The 24,898-nt window shown below is 37.4% G+C and overlaps 1 protein-coding gene across 5 annotated transcripts in view; it reads right to left on the bottom strand.

Moving 5' to 3' along the window:
- LOC142099313 (beta-1,3-galactosyltransferase 2-like) overlaps positions 1 to 24,502 on the bottom strand; it is a 42,137-nt gene extending 17,635 nt beyond the window's left edge. The window contains exons 1-3 of one of the 5 annotated variants that reach the window (XM_075182648.1): positions 24,370 to 24,502; positions 21,692 to 21,834; positions 19,197 to 19,277 (exon numbers count right to left, since the gene is read on the bottom strand). The gene's annotated coding sequence lies outside the window, so the exon portion shown is untranslated. Of the gene's footprint in view, positions 1 to 19,196; positions 19,278 to 21,691; positions 21,847 to 24,369 lie in introns of all 5 variants that reach the window. The other 4 variants (XM_075182647.1, XM_075182650.1, XM_075182649.1 and 1 more) reach the window with 4 other exon arrangements.
- Positions 24,503 to 24,898: the final 396 nt, after the last annotated feature.

The raw sequence follows: 24,898 nt of genomic DNA on the forward strand, positions 1-24,898 counted from the left end.
TACTTGTATCTTTTCATCACTATTCAAGCATGCAGTGATTACTCCTATTCTAAAAAACCAAAATTCTGACCCAAACTCTCTCTCACTGTTGATCTCTCTCTCTCCTCATACAGACGCTACAATCCCTAGGTGTTCAAGACACAGTCCTATCCTGGGGCCTAATTCATTAAGGTTCTTAAATGAAGAGGTATCTTATTTCAGTCTCCTGGACAAAACCATGTTACAATGCAAAGGGTGCAAACTAGTTATCTGTTTTGCACATAAGTTAAATACTGACTATTTTTCATGTAGCACACAAATACTTGATAGCTTACTTGTACACTAAAAGTTTGCTGCCTTGTTGTAATCCTTGACTCACAACTATCCTTTGTTCTCCACATCAACTCTATATTTACATCATGCTGCATACATCTAAAAAACATTTCCAGAATACGTACATATCTCACATAAGACACTGCAAAAATTTTAATTCATGCACTCATCATCTCCCGCATCGACTGATGTAACTCCCTCCTTACTGGTTTTCCCAAAATCAGACTTGAGCATCTACAAACTATTTTGCATGCAGCTGCTAGAATGATTTTCCTTGCAAAATCATTTTTCATCTGCTGATTCACTGTCAGTCTCTACATTGGTTGCCTGTTTTTTAAAGAATCCAATATAAAATTCTTCTACTAACATACATTTCCATCAACAAAATTGCACCGACATACATCTCCTCACTTGTCTCAAAATATCTCCAAACTCGACACCTCCATTCTGCACAAGATCTGCGTCTATCTTCCATTCTCATCACTTCCTCCCATTCACTATTACAGGACTTTTTTCGGACTGCACTCACTTCATGGAATTCACTGCCTCGCACCACAAGACTTTTCTCTAGTCTTCAAAATGTCAAGCGTTTTCTGAAAAAACACCTTTTCAGACAAGCTTATAATATTCCTCTACCACCCTCTGAATCTCCCTAGTTTACCCTATTACCACCCTCTATACAGCTAGCACAAGACAACAACCCTCTTACCAACATAGTTGTGTGACTGAGCATACAGCCTGCTCAATACTTTGTAACTTTTGCATTCTAGCTGGATAAATATTAAATACGAAGTAGCACTTACTCTTGTATATCAAGCCATTGTCCCATAGATTGTAAGCTTGCGAGCAGGGCCCACTTCTCTGTATGTCTGTACCTATTAACCAGTATGTTTTTATTACTATGTGTTCCCAATGGTAAAGTGTACCGAAATCTGCAGGCGCTATATAAATAAATGATGATGATGATGATGAAAGGATTGAAAATGTCCACTATTCCCATTTGTAATATCGATCAATTCAGACCTGTTCATCTAGTCACATTGAATGTGACTCACATGCACATTAAAAACTGTTGGTCTCAAGATCAGATTTTAACATGTATGGTCATCTTAATGGAGATTAAAATATTAGGAGATGAGACTCTGGTTGGGGATGAGTTTTACAGGTATACTGACACACATAACCCTAATATCTGAAAAAGACTTTTACTGCGAGACCTGACATACCTGATACTTTCACTCACCGGACCGTGAGTGCCTCTGCGCTGGTGCATGGTTCTCTAGCCTTCCTGCCGGCGCCTGTCCTGAGCCGCGGCCATCCGCCATCTTGATGGACTGTGCATGCGCAGCACCCAAGAACTCTTATGACCTTTGCTTTTAATCTAATTGGAGGATCAGGCTCTCTCCCTATTTAAGGCACCTGTGCTCATTACCTCGTTGCCTGATCTTGAGTCTCATTCCCTGTGAGTCTCTAAAAGGTGACTCCTGTGTCGTGCTCGTGTCTTCAGTTTCCTGCTGATTACCTGCTCTACTCATCGGTGGTTCCCATACCCGCTACGGACTCCTGTGTCCTGCTCGTGTCTTCAGCTTCCTGCTGATTCTCTGCTCTGCTCACCTGCGGTTCCCATACCCGCTTCAGCCATCCAGCGCTCCTGCTGTGCCTGCATATCCTCTAGGACAAGCTTCTCTACTCATCAGCGGTATGCTTACTTGCTGTTGACTTTAAACTGTTACCTTGCATATCCGTTTAGGACAAGTTTCCCTACTTAGCAGCGGTATCCATACCCGCTATAGACTATTAGCTTTAACGTTGCATATCTGTTTGGAGCAAGGTCCTCTGTGCTCTCATTGCATTCATACAATTATTGACTCTATTCATTCCTCCACTTATCCTCACCTGGACAAGTCCTCACCTCCTCGCAGTGGTACAACTTGCTGTCCGCAGACCACTGACGCCTCCTCTACCTACCTGCACCTGGACAAGTCTTCTCATCACAGCAGTGGTACAACTTGCTGAACGCAGACCACTGACTTCCCGCTACCCTACCTGCACCTGGACAAGTCTTCTCATCACAGCAGTGGTACAACTTGCTGAACGCAGACCACTGACTTCCCGCTACCTACATGCACCTGGACTAGTCTTCCCTTCACAGCAGTGGTACAACTTGCTGAGCGCAGACCACTGACTCTCCCATTACCTTCCTTCACCTGCTCACGTCCACCCGGCTCTCTGTGGTTGAAACCTGCCTTCCACTATAGCTGCAAGTCGCTGACTGATCTACCAGTATAGCTGCAAGTCGCTGACTATCATCAATTTCATTGGCATCCTCTCTCCATCTGCTGTTATATACGTTCCGCTATTCACCCTGCTGCCAGAGGACCGCTGTGCAAACTCCGCCCCTCTGGTAAGCATAGTCAACTGGTGAATCCTGGGCAGAACTCCTAGTGCCCGTGACAGATACATCCTTAGAAAATGTAGACTTTACGTTTTATACGGTTGGGAGTTGTCACAGACAGGCAAAGGAGAATTGTGTGCTGGTTACACTGTTGTAGATGACAAGGATCTTATAGAGGCTGAACCAATCAGACCCAAGTGGCTGAAATAGTGGCACTTAGGAGAGCTTGTGAATTGACAGAGGGTAAATTAGCTAATATATATACTGACTCTAGATACGCGTTCGGGGTAGTGCATGATTTCGGGGCCCTTTTTCATCTTAGAAGTTTTACAACAGCAGCAGGCACACCAGTGGCACATTCACATCACATAAAAGGACTCTTGACAGCGATACAATTACCCAAGGCAGAAGCCATCATAAAATGCAAAGCCCACACATGTGAAGAAGACCCGGTGTCAGCGGGCAATAGCAGAGCGGATGAAGCTGCCAAATGGGCAGCAGGGTTACCTATAATTATTATCATGGAAAGAAAAGGGGAAAGGGGAATAGGAGAAACCGCTCCGCACAGGATAGTACCCTACCTCACTAATAGATATCCTATATCGTGGGGGGGTGCTAAGGTCATGTGTGCAAACATTTACCACAATCCAAAGGAGGAAAAAAAGAGAATAATGACCTAAATAAGCACTCCAGGTACATATAAGTAGTGAATTAATACATATTATTTTTATTGGTATACATTAAAAAATGGTACATACAGATATACCACACTAATAAAAAAGCGAAATATAAAAAAAGAGATTGTAGTGTTGAGAAATATAGAGTTTAAAAATTGAAAGTTGACCCAGTGGTGGAGCCGATCGGAATTTATAGTATTTCCTAGAGGAAAGTCACTGATATAAGATCTTTTTGTGGGAATATGCAACACAGATTAGTCCATAAGTGTCAAAATAGAGTAGCAGAGATTGACCGTGTTCTGCCTAATGACAGCGTATCGCTTGTATAGCTCTCAATATTTAGTATTGTATATAGTATAACTGATACATGGCAGAGTTAGCCCAATACATCCTCCACATATAGAGACTGTATTAGATTATCATGTATCTTAGCTAATATTGGAGATTCATAAAGCACAAGCCCTAATTATTGTGTCACAAAGTAGCCAAAAATCTAATGGCTGATTATCATTTGTGTACACCTATTTAGGCTGATAAATGGTGTTTCTAGGAGTAGTTAGGTAACTCATATTTAGTAGATAATCTCTATGCCAATGGTTTCCTCATTAAGGCACTAGGTTGCTAATAATATGGTATTTTATTAGTCTGCTGTGTTAGATTGGCAAGTATAATAACGCTGATAGAGTGTTTATCAAGAAATCTAGCTTAGATATAAAAAAAAAAGATCTTATATCAGTGACTTTCCTCTAGGAAATACTATAAATTCCGATCGGCTCCACCACTGGGTCAACTTTCAATTTTTAAACTCTATATTTCTCAACACTACAATCTCTTTTTTTATATTTCGCTTTTTTATTAGTGTGGTATATCTGTATGTACCATTTTTTAATGTATACCAATAAAAATAATATGTATTAATTCACTACTTATATGTACCTGGAGTGCTTATTTAGGTCATTATTCTTTTTTTCCTCCTTTGGATTGTGGTAAATGTTTGCACACATGACCTTAGCACCCCCCCACGATATAGGATATCTATTAGTGAGGTAGGGTACTATCCTGTGCGGAGCGGTTTCTCCTATTCCCCTTTCCCCTTTTCTTTCCATGATATTACTTGTCTTACTGAGTGTCTATACTCAGACTCTAGCTCCTGCACGGATTTGATAATAATTTTCTAATCTTAGATTAATTATCAATTGATATACCACCTGTATAACTATACAAGGATAATATTTCTCTATATATGGATATACTGTAATATCCTGGGCAACTGACTTTCATACAATACCAGCATTGCACTATTTATCTGCTAATGCTGACCATTTAAAAAGATAATAAATATTTATCAACTAAACCAACATCTAATCCATTGCCTCATCCACTGATATACTCCTCCCAAACGGGTTTCTTATTCCCCTTAAGTGTCTCCTTAATTTTTGCTCTTAAAAACAAGAGCAACCCATCCCCTCTCTGTAGAATTTAACAATGGCAACGTTTAACCTCAGAGATCTCAGTAAGAGGTGTGATAAGTGGAAAGACAACCTTGGATCTATTTTTCCTGATCAAGACATATCCAATACCAGTCCTAATAATGATCCTTGGTTGGAAGACTTGAACCAATTAAAAACACTAATGCATAAACAAAGTAAAATATGGTGGAATATTACCACCACTGAAAACTATATAAAACAAATGATTACTCCACGAGGTCTGAGACCTAAGATATTTCCCACATATGAGTTAGCTACTAAGGAATTAAAATCAGAATGGGAAATGGCTCTCCTAAAATGTTCTAAGGAATTGATGCAAATTATTCTAAAGCATGATAATCTTTTATTAGAATCATACTCACGAGACATTGAACAACTTAGTCTTAAATTGAAAGAATATGAAACAACAGACTCATTCCAGAAGACATATGAAAGATATAAACAAGATTTAGATCGACTTGAGGATAATCTTATTGAAAAGAAAAAATCTAAATTCAATCGCGATCAAAGAGACTATGCGAATGGTCGCATTTTCAAATGGAAACATCAGTCCATTGGAAAAACTGGACGAAACATATTCACTAGTCCTGAATCGTCGGAATTAGAATCCTCAGACAATGATAACGATAATCCTTTCAATAGGAGCAGAACTCCATCTAGAACTAGGAGAAATACCAACAAAAATACTTTTTTAGGGGAAACTCAGAGATCCCTAGGGGAGGACACCGGTGGAATAAACGCATTAGGAGGGGACACAAGAAATCTACGAGATCGCTCACGAGCTCCTTGGAGGGGCAAATATCAATACAACAGAAAATACAGGGGCAAATGAACGATCCCTTACAGATAATCAATCTATCAGATAGAATTTTAAACGATTCCCATATAAAATTATTGAGTTATGGCTTGACATTCTCACCAGTGAACAATTTTGACCGCTTTAGATGGGAAAAAGATCTCCACCTTTTTACAAGGAAATTACGCCTTAACAAATTTTTTAATAACAATGAACCTACCAACTCACAAGAACCTACAAGAGATACCACCTCTGCCTCTGTGGTCACTAGAGAAGATACTGACAGATTCCCTAATATTCTTATATCCACTCCAGAAGGAATAGATACTAGCACAAATCTAGTAATACCAACAAGGAGTGCCAATTTGGAGGAGGAAGATAACACAGCTCTGTCTATTCTAAAACATCTCTTAGAGTAGCAAACTGATAGGGTAATTATACCCAACCCAATCTCTAGACCTACGTGTAAAAAAAGATCTACCTTTTGCCCTCATGATAACATCAGCCCACAAATAAAAGTTTTTGAAAATATGGTATCACGTGATCTAGATATCTTAAAACTCAAATCTATGAAGAACAAAAATAGAAAATGGGATAATTTAAAAAGAGATGAAAGACGAGCTATTCAAGAAATTCAATCTTGGCAAGATGTGGTTATCAAACCATCCGATAAGGGTGGAAATATAGTGATTTGGCCTATCACCATGTATAAGGAAGAAATGCAGAAACAATTAGGAGACAAACAATGTTATAAATTACTTTTTTCTAATCCTTTAAACGATTTCAAATCTATATATGATCGAATGATCAAAGGAGCTCTAGATAGTGGAACAATCTTGAAATCAGAATTTGAATTCCTAAGTATTGACAATCCCAAAATACCAACAATATACCTACTGCCTAAAATCCATAAAAATGCTATGAAACCACCCGGAAGACCTATCCTTTCGGGTATAGGAGGTCTGACCGAACAAGCTAGCATCTTTATTGACCTACATTTACGTGATTATGTCACTTCCTTACCTTCCTATGTAAGGGACACCACAGATATTCTTAAACTTTTAGATGGTGTTTTTTTGGAACAAGATGTTTGGCTTATTACAATGGATGTAGAGTCACTGTATACCAGTATCCAACACGAAGTGGGCATCGATGCTGTCAAATTTTTCCTACAGGCCAACGATAATCCCACATTTAGCCTTTTCTTGATTGAACTCCTTGAATTTGTATTGAAGAGAAATTTTTTTGTTTTTGATAATAGGTTTTACCTCCAGATACAAGGGACAGCAATGGGGGCGGCTTGTGCCCCCACCTTTGCCAATCTCTACTTGGGCAGATGGGAGAGGGAGACCGTCTTTTCTGATCAATTTAATAGATATACGGATAGTATAACTGTTTGGATGCGTTATATTGACGACATCCTGATTATGTGGAACGGCAAGCAAGAAATGTTTGTAGAGTTCGTAGAAACTCTCAACAACAACCCTAATAACTTACGCTTAACATATGAAATGCACCAGGAACATGTCAACTTCTTAGATTTGACGATTAGGAAAATGCCAGATGGCAGAAATGCTACCGATTTATTCCGCAAAAAAACAGCAACCAACAGTATACTACACAGTGAAAGCTCCCATTTCCCACCTGTTATAAACAATATCCCCAAGGGAGAATTCCTGAGATTAAAACGTAATTGTTCTAACCCCTCTGACTTCAAGCAAAGATCTGTAGAATTGAGCTCTAGACTGGTGCAACGAGGCTACAGTAAGAGACTCATCAAAAGAGCATTCAACCAAGCTAATTTTGAAGATAGGAGCAAATTGATGTATGGCAAGATTAGTTCTAAGAACGATAAGAAAATCAGAATTGTAGGCAACTTTTGCTATGAATGGAAGGAGATACAAAATATTATACAACAACACTGGCCTATTCTATTATCAGATACAGATCTATCCAAGAATTTGGGACCAAGACCTGATTTTAGTTGGCGTAGATCACCTAACTTAGGTGACAAGTTGGTGAGAAGCCATTTCTCAATGGGCACCCCCACTCCATCAGTTAAAGGATCCCACAAATGTGGTCATTGCAAGGCATGTCCTTATATGGAAAAAACTAGGGACATTTCTGATAGATATGGTAGGCAACATCAAATTGAACAGTTCATTAACTGCACCACTAAATGTGTGATATATGCCCTAAAATGTCCGTGTAATTTGATCTACATAGGCATGACCAGTAGAATGCTTAAAAATAGACTATTAGAACACATTGGCTCAATTAGGAATGCATCTACAGATAAAGATAAATTTAAACAACTGACATCAGTGGCACGACATTTCCTCCACAAGCATGAAGGAAATCCCCAAAACCTGAAGGCCTTTGGGATTGAACAAATTAAGATGGGCATCAGAGGAGGCGACGTTACCAAACAACTCCTACAGAGGGAAAGCCGATGGATATTCTTATTGAACTCTATAATGCCATCTGGTCTAAATGAGAATACCAGTTATACTAGCTTCCTGTAGGAATAAACAATGCCATTGCCTCTATATTTGAATCTTATGAGGCAATACGTTTATTGCACAATAGATTCTGAACTTTGTTCTTAGAACATACTTTTAGATCATAATATGACCGACTTAAATTTTATGGTGCCCGTACCAATAACCCAGCATAATTGGGTTTGGCCTTCATCCATCTTGATGTTAGTAATTTTGCATATCACGTATTGAACATCTTTATTATTTATTATATACTATATATTGGACCCTTTTGTGAAGGAACAGCAGAAGACAATCTGGACAGGTTAACCGAACCTGATGAATAATTTAATCACATATATAATTATATTAAAAAAAAATTTCTTTTTATTCATTTTTTCACGTCACAGACTCAATACACAACCAACATCACCTTTTATCTTTATATCTGTTTTTGTTTTTATATTATGTCTTTTTACACTTTTTTCACTTGACCAATAGTATTGGTCCCTAATTCACTTGGCAATACCCATACAATTTAGTTGATTATGTTATTTTGCACTAATAACAATATAATAAAATATATAACACATAAGAAAAGAAAATAAATAAATAATAAAAAATAAAAAATAAAAAATAAATAATAAAAAATAATAAAAAATAAAAAACAAAAAATAATAACAAATAAAAAATAAAATAAAAAAGGCTGTTCACCAGAAAACTGTAAACAATACAATCTAAAAAATATAAAATGAATTATAATAAATAAACACACAAAATTGACATGTTTAATTACACTTTATTTTTCACCATTAGACCGATGTTCTAATAAATGCTTAATAAATAAACATTCAGGTAATCCCCTACATGTAACTTATACATGATTTGAGTGACAAGTAACCTATGATGACATATGAACAAATACACATAAGTGGTCCTATATTGAGTAATAATTATAACATATTCCGCTTCATTTTAAACAACCTGAACCAATTATAATGTAGGATGCTTATATGTGTGATATGCTAAATTTATATCTGGATACAATGATGTTTTAAACTTACCTAATTGTCCTGAATAAAATCCCAATACAATGATATGCATGCTCTCAATAGACCTCCGTTGGGAGTGATGTAATCCACAAATGAAACTGATTGGCTCTCAGTAGTATAAAAGTCCCTCACTATCAGTAGCCCAGTAATTCCATGATTAAGCAATAGCGAAACGTACGTCGGGGTGACGTCACGCTGTGTGACGTCAGACCCGGAAGTAGGCGGAGCCGACCGCGGCGTCCTGCCGCTAACACAGATTCACAACTGATATACAGATTCTTTTACAAATATTTCATTAGCGCTATTAGACTCGCTACCCAGTACAGTAGATCTATGCATTAGCGTAAGGGAACATACTATTAGCGACTTAGCGTTCTGATTAGAAGACTAATGGTATAGAGACTATTACAATCTCTGTACGTGGGAAACACTCCAGGCAAATACTGCCATCTATAGCCCATACTATACATAACACCAATTGTTGAGAGCTATACAGGCGACACGCTGTTGCTAGGCAGAATATATCTAAGCTAGATTTCTTGATAAACACTCTATCAGCGTTATTATACTTGCCAATCTAACACAGCAGACTAATAAAATACCATATTATTAGCAACCTAGTGCCTTAATGAGGAAACCATTGGCATAGAGATTATCTATTAAATATGAGTTACCTAACTACTCCTAGAAACACCATTTATCAGCCTAAATAGGTGTACACAAATGATAATCAGCCATTAGATTTTTGGCTACTTTGTGACACAATAATTAGGGCTTGTGCTTTATGAATCTCCAATATTAGCTAAGATACATGATAATCTAATACAGTCTCTATATGTGGAGGATGTATTGGGCTAACTCTGCCATGTATCAGTTATACTATATACAATACTAAATATTGAGAGCTATACAAGCGATACGCTGTCATTAGGCAGAACACGGTCAATCTCTGCTACTCTATTTTGACACTTATGGACTAATCTGTGTTGCATATTCCCACAAAAAGATCTTATATCAGTGACTTTCCTCTAGGAAATACTATAAATTCCGATCGGCTCCACCACTGGATCAACTTTCAATTTTTAAACTCTATATTTCTCAACACTACAATCTCTTTTTTTATATTTCGCTTTTTTATTAGTGTGGTATATCTGTATGTACCATTTTTTCATGTATACCAATAAAAATAATATGTATTAATTCACTACTTATATGTACCTGGAGTGCTTATTTAGGTCATTATTCTTTTTTACCTATAATTATACCAACAGACAAAATTATGGTTTTTCAGACAACAGACATACAGAAATTAATTGAAATGCAAAATTTGTGTTCCCTACAGGAAAAGGCTGTCTGGATGGTCAGAGAGTCCTCTGAACTCTGGAGAGATGGACAATGTAGGCATGTGGTTCCCAGAGCATATTACCCAGGCCTGGCTGAGGTAGCACATGGTTTGACTCATCTGGATAAAGAAGGTATGTGAAAACTGGTTAGAGCATACTGGTGTGCACCTGGCTTTTCTTCTCAAGCCGGTAAGAAGGCTATGTCTTGTCTTACATGTTTGAGGAAAAATGTCGGGAAAACAGTAGAATCTGAGACAACCCATATCCCTCCTACAGATGGACCTTTTCAGATAATACAAATTGACTATATCCAATTACCACCTTTCAGGAATTTCAAAAATGTATTAGTTTGTACTGATGTGTTTTCTAATTGGGTAGCGGCATTTCCAGCTGCCACTAATACTGCTGTTTTCACTGCTAAGAAAATTGTTCAGGAATTTGTATGCAGATGCATATATGGTATCCCTAGAATTATAGAAAGTGATAGGGGTGCTCATTTTACTGGTGATATCTTTCAGAACATGTGTAAACAAGCCAGTGCTAAGGTAGAAATGGTAAACGGTACCATTAAGAACAAGCTCAGTAAGATAATGGCTGAAACTGGGATGGTGTGGCCAGAAGCTTTGTCACCAGTCCTCCATAGCATCAGAACCACTCCCAGACCTCCTCTTAATCTGTCCCCCTTTGAGATACTCTTAGGCAAAAACCTCATTTGATCATAAATTCACAGAACAATTTGAAGTTCAATAATGAAGTGACTGTGCAATATCTCATTAAAATGAGCAAACAACTAAAACAACAGCAGAAACTGAAAATACTGTCACCTGGTTTGCCAGAAACAAGCTGTCATAATGTTGAACCTGGGGAATATGTTATGATCCGCAATTTCTTACGCTCAGTTTGTTTAACAGACCGTTTGGAAGGCACGTAGCAAGTGTTGATGACCAGCACCACATCTCTGAATGTAGCAGAAAGAGACACTTGGGTCCATTCTACTCACTGCAGGAACGTCAACAACCCGGAGAAGGTACAAGACAAAGCTGAGACTGACGACTCAGATCTGTCACTTGTGAACCTGTTCCGGGAGACCTAAAGACTGCAGCTAAGACACCTGAGCCAAGGACGTTGTACAAGACTATTATCCCAGCGATGGAGTGGCAGTTTTTGGAGGAAACGTTGCTAGAGCAATCCGTACAGCCTATTGTCAGACTCAGTTCAGTGGTCATGAAAAGGCCTGCTAACTCAAGAACTCAAGAGGCAGTGTGAGGGGCTATTGCCTGAGGAATATTGTATCGGTAAGTACTGTGACTCCCTAGTTGAAGAGAAGTGCATCCAGCAATGCCATTCCAATGGTAATCTGGATTTGGGCAGACATCCCCTGGAAGATTATCACCCCCTAGTGGGTAAGGTTTTAAACCAGGCAGAGTGCTGGGTGTGCTCTTGCGTACCTCAGGGACAACATAATATAGGACTAGTATTGTTCCCATTAAACATCTCTGAGGTCCTCGAATTACGGGGAGGGAGGTCCATAGATGGGAGGTATAATATCACTAGGTCCCCTAGTCTAAAGCTTTGCCAATACTCCTTAGATCGGTCTTTGTTGTGTCTAAATATCTCACACGTAAAAAAACTGGAGCATTGGGAAGCTGACCTACCTGATCAGACAATGTCTCTCCACACTAGTGTTGATGGGAGACTCTCAAGATTCCCAATAACCAGGAATAGTGATGGACATTAGAAACTAGGTTGTATTAACCGACATAAGAAAGTACTCTTTGGGAAGCTTCCTCTAAGTTATTGTCAAAATATCATCCATGACGAAACTTGTCTTGAACAGATGGAGACAATGGGTATGGGTAGTTTCATCAAGACTCTGTGTAATATTATCAATGATTGTACTGTACCTTATGTCCTCCCAGATGATATTTATTATGTTTGTGGAAGGAAGGCTTATTCCTGGTTAACTCTGAGTTCCAAGGGTTTATATTTTCTAAGTAAATTGGTTCCTGAGGTTATGACCATTACACATGATGAAATGATTGATACCCATAGAACTACATCCCCATCATACATACACACACAGTATGAACATTGTGGAAAAATAAACATGATTCCTTGTGAAGAACATGTAGCTACTGAAATAATTAGTGAAACTACTGGTTTCCAAGTTATGGTTGCATTATATCCCACCAGGATCTCTCAGGGAACTTTAAATTTCAGGTATATTCAAGACCTGGCTAAATTGATAGATAATATCATCAAGATGTATGATGACACTTTCAGGTACAGGCTTCTAAAAAGGAGTTAGTGCAACATAGACTGGTACTAGATTATCTCACATCGATTACTGGTGGATATTGTGTGACTTTGGCCATCCAATTTGTTGTCAAATGTTGTATATATATCACCAATAATACTGACGACCCCAAGGAAGTTATTGACCGGAAAATGAATGAAATTATACAGTTAAAATGGGAATTTTGGAAGAACCATAATTCTTCACTGTATGCGATTGGAGAAAAGGTAACAGGATGTTTTTCATGGTTGAATGCTTCAAAATGGTTCTCAGGTCTAGGGGAGTGGGTACAGGAAATGGTTTCTGGTATAGGTAACCTCCTTATTCTTATATTTGGTGTCATCTTAGTAATTGGCTTATGTGTCAGATGTGTTCCTACTGTGTTAAAGTGTGGAAAATGTTCTTCTGAGGTAAAAACAGAACATGATACTGTAATGTTGATGAGAAGTAAGGGTGTCATTATCAACGAAGAACTGTATTATAATCCTGAAATAGTGCACAAAACTATCACCTAATTATATTTTCTATCAATGGGTGGAGCTGCCCAAGTCCAATAATTGGTTATAGTCATTTCAAATTAATATCCATCCATCTGATTGTCTGTGTCTGACAATATGTAAATAGCACGCTACGGCGTGGTATGGCATATTAAACCACAACACATGTGAACACTTTCACACACATTTACACATTCGCTTGTATATAGTTCACATTTATAATAGTTCCAACACACAGTCGTTTATGTACAATTGTAATAGGATTTATAGTTAGATAAAGTAATATTAGAGACACTTTATTTGGATCTAAGGTTCAGCTTACAGGAAACATATCCCATCCCCTATTTATCCTTGGTGATCCGATTCCATCAGCTAAGAGATTGCACCTTGTGTATGCAAGCTATGGAATATAGGGAATGAATGATCAGAATGGTATGGTTTGTGTAATGTAAATAGACCAGTTTGAACTAGCTTTCGGCGGGAAGATTGGTATGCATCTGATTACAGAGCTGACTTCCACCCTCAGAGGGCATCGTTTGAACTAACTTATGAACTGTATTATACTGTACTGTCCTGGAGCCTGAACCTATGGAAACATGCCACATCATTTTTATTGTATATCATGTAACACCAAATGTATACATATTGCTCTCTGAAGCCAGCATTCAGTCTATTAGACCGCAGACTTCAGGATTGAATGACTGTTAGCTGGATCCAGGGCGCAGCGTATGTATCGGCTGTACTTATTTTATTGATTTGTCATTCTTTTGTTTTTTCTATTAAATCGCTTTGTCAGTTAGAACCACACAATTTGCAGTGGACAATTGTTATTGAACAACGACTAGACGGACATAACACTAGTTATCAGGACAGACTGTGGTATATGATACAAGAGTACTTGAATACCCAGAGAACACTTTTTCTCTATATTAAACTGTTTGCCAGCTCCGCAGCTTATAAAGATAGATATATTAGATACAAATTAGTCACAGTATATATATTTCATCAGCCACACATTAAAACCACCTGCCTAAACAACGTGCCACCAAAACAGCTCTGAACCGTCGAGGCATGGACTCCACAAGACCTCTGAAGGTGTTGTGTAGAATGTGGAATCTAGTCAATAGCAGCAGATTGTTTAAGTCCTGTAAGTTGTGAGTTGGGGCCTCCATAACTTGGATTTGTTTTTCCAGCATGTCCAATAGATTCTCAATCATATTGAGATCTGGGAAAATTGGATACCAAGTCAAAACCCTGAACTCTTTGTCATGTTCCTGAAACCATTCCTGAATAATTTTTGTAGTGTGGCAAAGTATATTATACTGCTGAAAGAGGCACCTGCCATCAGGAAATACCATTGCAATGAAAAGGGTGTACATGGTCTGCAACAATGTTTAGGTAGGTGTGTCAAAGTAACATCTGCATGAAATCCAGGACCCAAGATTTACCAGCAGAACATTACCCAGAGCATCATGTTGCCTCCGCCGACTTGCCTTCATTCAAAGGTGCGTCCTAGTGCACTGTGATTCATAAGACTGGACCTTTCTTCTTCCATTACTCCATGGTCCAAGCACCCACAATGTGCGCTCACGTGCCCATTATAGGTGCTTTTGGTGGAGGACAGGGGTCTGCATGGGTCTTCTGACCGGTCTGCAGCTACTCAGCCCCATACGCAGCAAGCTGTGATGCACTGTGAGTTCTGACACCTTTCTATCATAGCTAAATTAACATTTTCAGAATTTGTGCTACAGTAGCTCTTCTGTGCGATTGGTCAAAACAGGCTAGCCTTTGCTTCCCACAGGCATCAATGAGCCTTGAGTATCCATGACAGTGTTGCCGGTTTACCAATTGTCCTTCATTGGACCACATTTGGTTGGTAATATTTGCTGTATCCCGGGAACACCCAACAATAATGAAGTTTTGGAGATGCTTTGTCCCTGTTATTTAGTCATCACAATTTGGCCCTTGTAAAAGTGTCTCAGATCCTTATGCTTGCCCATTTTTGCTGCTTCCAACCCATCTTGTTTAAGCACCGACAGTTCACTTGCTACCTAATATATTTCACCCTTTTACATAGAAAACAATACAATAGCTCTGATTATTTTAATGCTTTTCATTTAAGAGTAGAGAGCTGTCAGCTATAATAGTTTGATGATCAATTGGGTGGCAGTCTGTCAGAGAGTTTAGCGTAGTAGTGGCTTATTGTTGTTATCATTATAATATATATTATATATTGTACTATATGACATCTGATCAGGCTTAAAATAAATGCCAAAATATATTGACACCTCTACCATGTCTCAATCTGATACACTTTGTAATAATAGAATGGTGGAGGATTATTTTAATGATAAAGCAAAAATTAGCAACTCAGATAGTCCTTTTGTACTCTAGGAGGAAATAAAGGCAATTTAGAGCGCTTTATACAAACTAGCTATGGTGTAATTATGCTACTCACCCTCCAGTGTGTACTCAAAGAGTATTTAGCAAATCCGGGAACGTTGTGAGTGATCGTCGGAGAAGGCAACATCCCAAAAATATAAAAAAACTGATGTTCAGCAAAATGAACTACAAATTGTATGAGGAATGCTGTTCTTGCCGACAATACAAAGACAATCTGTATCACAAAATTCCAGTGGGGATGAACTAATTCAGTGTGATGATGTTGACATTAGTGATGAGGATGATAACGAGGGTCATGGCATTGTCACCCTAGAGGAAGATGCCCACTGTTAGCCAAATGCCCATTAGTAATTTGTTGAAAATCCTATTTATTCTCCACTCTCCAGTACCAACAACCGAAATTAAGCCCTTCAGCCACAAAAATGTCAGTCCTTGTCGCTGAAGTGCCTGGTTTGTTGTGCCTGTCCTTTTTAACATATTTCCCAAGGACAATTACATCTTGCACCATTTTACAATATGGCCTTGGTATATTACCATATGTTAAATGTCTACTCTTGCCAATGTCCGTAGTTGATGACCTCTTATTCTTTCTGTCTCTTCACTTTCCATGAGGAATGCTGTTTTATGTTCAAAATTTAGTGTGTGTGGCCTTTCAACATTTTTATTCTGGGTTCAGCCTACCTTCATCTATTTATTTGTCTAGATGTCTACTGTTGCCACTGTCTGTCTAATGACCTATTCTCCTTACTGTAGCTTCACTGTCAATGATGGATGCCCTCTAATATTCATAATATAATGTACAGGGTTTTTGCAACATTTTTATTCCGGGTGCAGCCCACCTTTGTCTTTCTACTTGTCAAAATGTCTACTGTTACCACTATCCATCTAAAGGCCTCTTATTCTTACTATCAGTGTCAAATCTGTTGGAAAACCTACAGAATGTAATTTTCAGCTTTCAGCGATTGCATGTAGATAATTTATGTATATAGCTGTAACACTGTTTCATATGGACTGTGTCTTTTATTAAACGGTCATGTATTTGTGCTCTGTCACTAATTTTTACTAGCTAGCTAACTGAAACCTTTGGCCTAAAAATGGTGAATGTTTGGATAGTTGTGAAGAGATCATTAGAAAATAGACTATAAATGACTGTAAATGAACATTAATGCTATAAATAGTAATGTAGGCACAAAAACAGCTCAAAATCACATGATTTAATTTTTTTTTATTTAAATCCAGATCCAAAACAAAAAACAAAAACAAAACACAAATACATTTTAGAATCAAAAACAAAGCATGAGGCTCCTACACACTACAGTGGTTGACATAGAAATTTAGACGTGGCGGTATAGAAATGTAGAAGTGCTGGTTCGAAAAAATGAAATAGGAGTTTAAGTGAATGGAAATTTATAGCTTTACAATTAAGGCAGTAGGAGAAGTGACAGTATGTCATACCATCGTATGCACTCCCCACTTTGACCACTTTAATTTATATTATTTATATATAGTGATAAAGATACCAGGGGGTTAATGTATTAAGTAGCGGTTTATGCAAGTCACCGGATATCGGTCACTATGCAAAGGAAATTTAAAACGGTAATTGCTTTCAAAACCGATTGCTGTTTTAAATTTCCTCTGCAAAGTCACTGATATCTCGTGACTTGCAGAAACCCCTACTTAATACATTTACCCCAGGGGGTAAATTTATCAAGCTGCGGGTCTGAAAAGTGGAGATTTTGCCTATAGCAACTCATCATATTCTAGCTGTTATTTTGTAGAATGTACTAAATAAATGATAGCTAGAATCTGATTGGCTGCTATAGGCAATATCACAACTTTTCAAACCCACAGCTTGATAAATTTACCTGCAGGTTTTGACAGGGCACAACTCATTTGGTTGACTATTCGCCTTTTTTTTCAGAATAGCAGAAGATATGAACCTTTTTTCCATAAGGCAAACAATCTTTCAACCCCAGCGCTGACTAACACAGTCACACTGCCTAGTCACCGACTGCCCCACCTCCAATGAAAGCACACACATAAATACCTAACTTGCAATACAGCGCGACTAATCTAGTCACCCATTAAACACAGGACTTCCACTTGTGTGAGATTACACTTTGTGTATGTCTGTGTAAGGCTGTCTCCCCAGCTATCAGCACAAGACCGGTTAAACCTAGGCGCAAAGGGCGCATTTTGTTTTGAGGACCTGATCTCCCTTGGGAATCCAACCCCAGGCTGAACCAGCCTATGGTTGGTTTATTACTATAGCAGTGGTATCCCACACTGTGGATTTCCCTGCTATAGTGCCACCAACCCAGGCTAAGCCCATTGCTGTTATTTGTAAATTCGGGAGGACCCCACGCTTTTTGTCCACCCCAATTTTGAGAGTGTCAGCAAAGGCTAACAGCTTAAGGTCTGGTTAAGATTTGTAAGGGGGGCTGTGCAGTTTTTTTCATTTTTGTGTTTTTCATTATCAGCCTTGCGCAGCTGCCCCCAGCAGTGCAGATAATAAATTAAATGACAACACTGAGGGGATAGACAAAGGTGTACTGTAAATAGAACATATCTTTTATTTTATACCCATACAATCTTGAGTTTGAAAAGTAAAATATAACAAATTTAAAATAAATGGGTCATTAGTGGGTAAATATTAAATATTGTTTATAATTCTTAAATAGTTTGCACAATATATAGGACCAGACTTTGATTAAACTCAAGTCCCACTATTCCAAATTTGTCATTTTTTATTCTGAAATTTGGCATGCAGCACCAAGGCATTTCTGATTTTGCCTTGGTGCTGCATGCCAAAGCCAAATTTCAGCTCAATAGCTTGTATACTTTTTAAGCTATAGCCCAACAATCACCATGAGCCCCCTCCCTCATAAAATGAACATGGCAGAATGCAATTTATTAAAGTCGACTTTAGCAGTATATAGTATAATTTAAAACATCATATTAAATAATGCAAGGCAAGCCAACCTGTTTTCCCCTCCAATTATGTATTTTTTAGCCTCTCCCTTTTGTTTTTCATGTGACCCTTCAACTTTCCCTTACCTATTATCTGTCTCCACTCTGCCCATTTGCCTGTGTCACCATCCAAGGTAACTCCCTCTCTCTCTCCTCACCTCATCTCTTCTGTGCCTCTCCCCTGCTCCTCTCGCCCTCTTACTTACCCCCTGCTCACATCTATCTATACCTGTCCCTGCTCCTATAATTCACTCTCACTAGTGAATTCAGAAATATATAATAAATGTTTTATATTTCCCCATACTTTTTATTTAAGTGGCCAGTGCAGGGAGTTATAGATATATTTCTTTTAAGCCTAAATGATACAAAGCTAAATATAAGTCACAATACTTATTATAGGGATCTGACACCAGCTGAGACAAAGTCAAATGTAAGGCAACTTAAAAAAAATATAGCTATTTGCTCTTATTAGTATGTCACTTTACCTGTTCTTGCAGTTTCACTACCTGCGGCTGCTGTGTCTTATGCTCAGGTGCTGTCTATCCGGATCTTGAAATGTTGGTGTCCTGTTTCAAAAAACGACAGGTACATGAAATATAAAAAGCCCTAATAATAACATCCACATTTTTTTTTAATCTGTTTATTTTCGACAACAACAGGAACATAAAGTGAAAAACAAATGGCATTCGATATTTGACTTCTAAATCAAAATGACATTATTGCATATAATTTTTAAAGCTAGAAAATAGAGTTTATACATGTGCTACTAAATATATTAGAAGAGTAGGAAGCATGTTCCAAAATAACTTATTTCAATAGTGAAATACAATAAACTGGCTTCTGACAGGTAATGCCTGGATCTGAATTTAATCCTGGAATCCAGGCTGGGAAAAGTCCAGGGTGTGTTAAGGGAAGACAAGATATATGTTCATCTAGGGTGGAGTGAAACATCCACATTTTATAATTAGGCCTCCATCACTGCATCCAGCCCTATTAGATTAAATAAAATTAATAGTATTCACACCTATTAAATAGACCTATTTCTTTCCAGCCAGACCTGAAGTTAACTTAATAAATAGCCCTATTTCCCCCCAACCAGCCCCAAGATTAAAAAAGTATTACTATTTAATTAATAAACCTATTTCCCTCCCTCCAAACACCCCTGTTAATAAATTAATAGTATTTTCATTTAATAAATAGCCCTCCTTCTTCCAAACTTATCCCCCATCCACAGTTCACCGTTACATTTATAAGTCACTTCTCATGCTCATTACATTACGACAAACCCACCCGCCCTCTCATAACATTCAGACAACCCCCCCTCTTCCCTAAATACATTAAGTAAACCCTCCCTTCCCTTAATACATTAAGACAACTCCCTTTCCTCATTACATTAAGACAAATTCCCCCTCCCCTCCATCCTTTATGATATTAAGACATACCCCCCTCATCTAATTACATTAAGACTACCATCCTCATTACTTTAAGACAAACGCCCCTCCTCTCCCTTATTATATTAAGAAAATAACCCCACCCTCCCCTCTGCCCCACTCGCACTTACCTTCTTTCAGCTGTTCTGTGTAGGACTCCTCTGTCTGCCTCTCTTGCAGGGTGCATGCATGGGATGGTACCTTTCATGTGCTGTACATCCTATGAGACTTGTCAGTTACAGACATACATAGGGAGGGCAAGGAGGACAGACTCAGATACACATAGGGAGGGCAGGGAGGACAGACCCAGACACACATAGGGAGGGCAGACAGGATAGACACAGACATACGTAAGGTAAGAGAAGGAGGGGGGAACAGATCATACATCACCAGCTACAAGTCTTATGCACATATGGTCTGCAAGGGAAGCAGAGCATGTGTGCAGAATAAATGAAATGGAGAGAAGAAGTGCCGGTTTGTCATACTGGCACATACTGCCCACTTGGAGCCCTGGTCACTCTGCTCTTTATCATATTTATATATGTAAGTAAGTCTTCATGAGGACAGTGAGAGGACAGCTAAGTCTCAATCTATATACAGTCTGTATATAAAAATAGAACTGAGGTGCCTGAATTTTTTTTGTTCTATGTGTAGGTTTTTAATATTGTTTGGGAATGAAAATGATTTATTGAAGCAGCACCTGCATGGAGAGCTATCAAGGTTCTCGCACACACAACACAAATCTATACAACCTAATTTCCAACAGTGGTTCCTCAGTCTATACAAACCTCCACTTTGCTTTCTAGTATTCAATAAACTAATAAATAAAAATGTCAACCAAACCCCTTAATCAGTCACAGTCAATCAATTGAAATGACACAATATATATATATATATATATATATATATATATATATATATATATATATATCTCAAAACTCCTTTTGTGAGCATGCCAAATTTTACATCTGATTTATGTGCCATTTGAGATTCCTTGTATCTCTGGTTCTCACTGCACAATTCAGAAAGGCGTAATTTATGCAAATAAAATGACTTGTGTCCAACTCTACAAGAGCCCCTCTGTGACCAAAAGTTCAATATTTTAAGAGGAGAATAACGGGGGACTTACCTCCCAACTGTCCCACCCTCCCTATTCTGTATTTCGTTTCTCAACCTCACTCTCCAATGTAATTCATTTCTATATGCTCTGCAGTTCATTTCCTACTTCTCTCTGTAATTATTTTCCCATTCTACCTCACATCCATCCTCTTGAGTTTCTACCCTTCCATGACATTTTCCTAATAAACTCTTCAGAGCACTGTATATATAAGACAGTACTATAAAATAATACTGTAAATGATATATAGTGTTATTTATGAAATGTATTATATACAGTATATTGTAGACTGTTTGAGAAGATCTCCTTATACATTGCACAGTGTATATAATACAGTATTAATAAATAATACTATAGTATTATTACTATAATAGTAGTGATTATTGATCTCCCCATACAATGTATATAATACAGTAATTAAAAATTGTCTCACCTTCTCATTTTATGCACATGGTCATTGCGGCTGTATATGGTGGCAGTCACAGGAGCTTTGGGTGGTGAGTAGTGACAGCAGCATTCAGAAAAATAGGATGACTCATATATTTGAATGCTGTTCTGTGTAACAGGAAACCACCCCTAAGTGAAAATCTGTATATGAATGTACATATAAATATGAAATATACATTAAAAAATAGATTCAAATTGAAACTTGTAAATTATAAGTAATATTGTATACTTATTGTATACCTTGACTTGATTGCATTTTGCACTGTACTTCTTGTAGATTTTTAATATTCCTACTTTTTTTGTATTTCATAATCTCTCATCTCCTTAACTCACATATAGAGCCTCAGTTAGAATAAGACCCAAACATGCACAGAAAAATATCTGTATTTTGAGCTGCACATATCTTAAGATATGTGGAACTCAAAATCTACTGTAGTGATGCTGCTGAATTAAGACCCACTTAAAGAGTATCTGGGTGTTGCTACAACTTGTTGATGTGAAAGACGACTAATGAAAGGGGACAAAGAGCATAGGGGTACCCCACAAATGCTGCAACCAGCATCAGGCCAGGGGGGAATGTGGTTTCAGGGAAAAAAAAGCAAACAAATAAATAAATTACACTTGCTGCAATAATTATAAAACTAGTTAAATACAAAGTTAATACATGTAATAAATTATGGTAAATAAAAATGAGGCTTAATGTTAGCTGTACATTAAAAATCAACATTAAGATAAACCTCTTTTAAATAAATAAATCTTGACTCCCTCATATCCAATGAAATAAAACAAATATTTACAATTAGTGTTAAAGGTAATCTCACCAAGTGTTTCACATCACTCTCAGCAGCAATGAAACTGCAGAAGAGCACAAGAAAATTACTTTAGCTTCATTTTCCTTTTCCCTAAATTCACAGAAATTTTAGACCCAAAACTAAGTGCAATCATGGAGACCATTTTGTTTTAGCCAGAGTTCATTATAATATATTCACAAAAATGAATCTTACTGGTATATTTACTAAACTGCGGGTTTGAAAAAGTGGAGATATTGCCTATAGTAAACAATCGGATTCTAGCTATAATTTTGTAGAATGTACTAAATAAAGGATAACTAGAATCTGAATGGTTGCTATAGATAACATCTCCACTTTTTCAAACCCACAGTTGAATAAATATATGCCTTAGACTGCAGACAAAGTGGAATAGTTTCTTAATGCAGGCGATGGAGGCGGTTCCTAGGAGCTGTTTCTTTCTTTTAAACCACAGAATTGTCAATAAAAATTTCAGCAAAGAACAGCAAAAACTATATATCTTTTGGAACGTTGTGTTTTGGTGTGTAATATTGTTTTAGACACATTTTTTTTTCTTGGTTGTTAAATAAACCTTGTAACACTTGTTTTTCATAAACATAAACAATCATCTGTTATTCTTTAAAAGTCTTTTGTCCCTTTTGGGGTGTACTTTACAAACTGGATACTTCATCTGTCTGATTCTTAATTTCAGCATGATCATATATCCTCCACATCTAAACCAACTCTAGAACTTTATACCACCAAATGTTAAAAAGAGCTGAAAAGAGTGAGATAACACATTATATATCTTTCTGCAAATATATATTTAGTGAATCCACTTTTTGGAAATAATGTGAGGCAATAATATTAGCATTAGCTACAATATATCTTGAGGAGGTCTGCAGTGTTTGTGTAAACATATAAGGAACAACTGAATTATAAAACTAAGTACCTAATGCATGTACTTCAATTAATGCAATTTATGAACAATAAAACAACAGGATAATGCTTAACACTGTTAGAAATTAATGCTGTTATCAGTCAGAGGAATATAAAAAAAACTATTTGTATCGGCCATTTTTTCAATAAGCAAAGAAAAGCAACAAAGCATTGTAGTTACAAGTTAGCAAAGTTCTCCACTGGCTGACTGTGAGCCACTGTAATGATGACAAAAGAGCAGCAAGGTGCCTCACCACCTAGACCTGCAAAAAGAAAAACAAGCGGAAGAAGCACTAAAGGGGGGATTTGGGGTCCATCATTGTGTTCCAAAAATTACAATGGACTGCAAAGTTTTTCTTATAAGTTTGATTCCGACCAGGGCCCTATATTGGTGAAGTTTGTATGTTCTTCCCCCGTTTGTGTGGATTTCCTCTGGGTGCTCTGGTTTCCTCCCACACTCCAAAAATCATACTGGTAGGTTAATTGGCTTCTAATAAATGCATTTTTGTTTGTGTGTGTGTGTTTGGGGGGAATTAGATTGTAAGCTCCAATGGGGTAGGTACTGAAGTGAATGATTTATAGCTTCTGTACAGTGCTGCGTAATATGATTGACGCTATACAAATAAATGATAATAAGTAAAAGACAGCTGCACAGCTATGAGTTATTCACATTATTATATATAATATATTATATTATTATCTTTTACATATACCTAATTTTGTATTAAAATGAAGATAACTGTATGAAAATAATATAAATGAGAACCTTTATAGTGTTTTGTTGTTTTTTCCTTTCATTGCTATGATTGTCTGAAATGCTCTCAAAATAAATGATATCTATGATTCAGAATGTAAAAGCGGCATGCAGATTTTGGCAAGCTTAGAAACTTAAAACAAAATTACAAGACGCTACAGGTTAAAATAAATTAAAAAATACCTTTTCGTGTCCAAAAGTTCCACACCTGTTGCTGCTGTATATTATCTTTAAGGAGTGTAAGGACTGTCTATCTAGTATTTTCTTGAAATTGACAGTTCATTACATCTTTCAAGGGTGGTTTGTAATTACAATACACACTAACCACACCTTCCAACCTTAGACACACTGGCTGGGATGAAACATTGTAAAACATGTATAGTTACCTCCTGCAAGCCTTTTATAATCTCTCCATGAGCTCTGACAGAAATAACATCATATATAGGGTAAGACATCAGAACTGTGTCACAGTTTTATAACAATTTCATTGCAAATTAATGCTCAAATTCAATGACATGCAAATCAAACAACATAGAACAGTGTAGTACACAGGTAAATATATTACATAATGGAGAACAATAATATGAGAATAAGAAGATGGAGTACAGAAAATGCTTTAAGCAGACATATTTGATCATATGATACAACCATAAAAAGAACCATTATAAAGGCAAAACCAAGAAGTGACTTGTTGCATCTTTAAAAAAAAATT

The sequence above is a fragment of the Mixophyes fleayi genome, chromosome 8 (genome assembly GCF_038048845.1).
Source record: "Mixophyes fleayi isolate aMixFle1 chromosome 8, aMixFle1.hap1, whole genome shotgun sequence".
NCBI lineage: Eukaryota > Metazoa > Chordata > Amphibia > Anura > Limnodynastidae > Mixophyes > Mixophyes fleayi.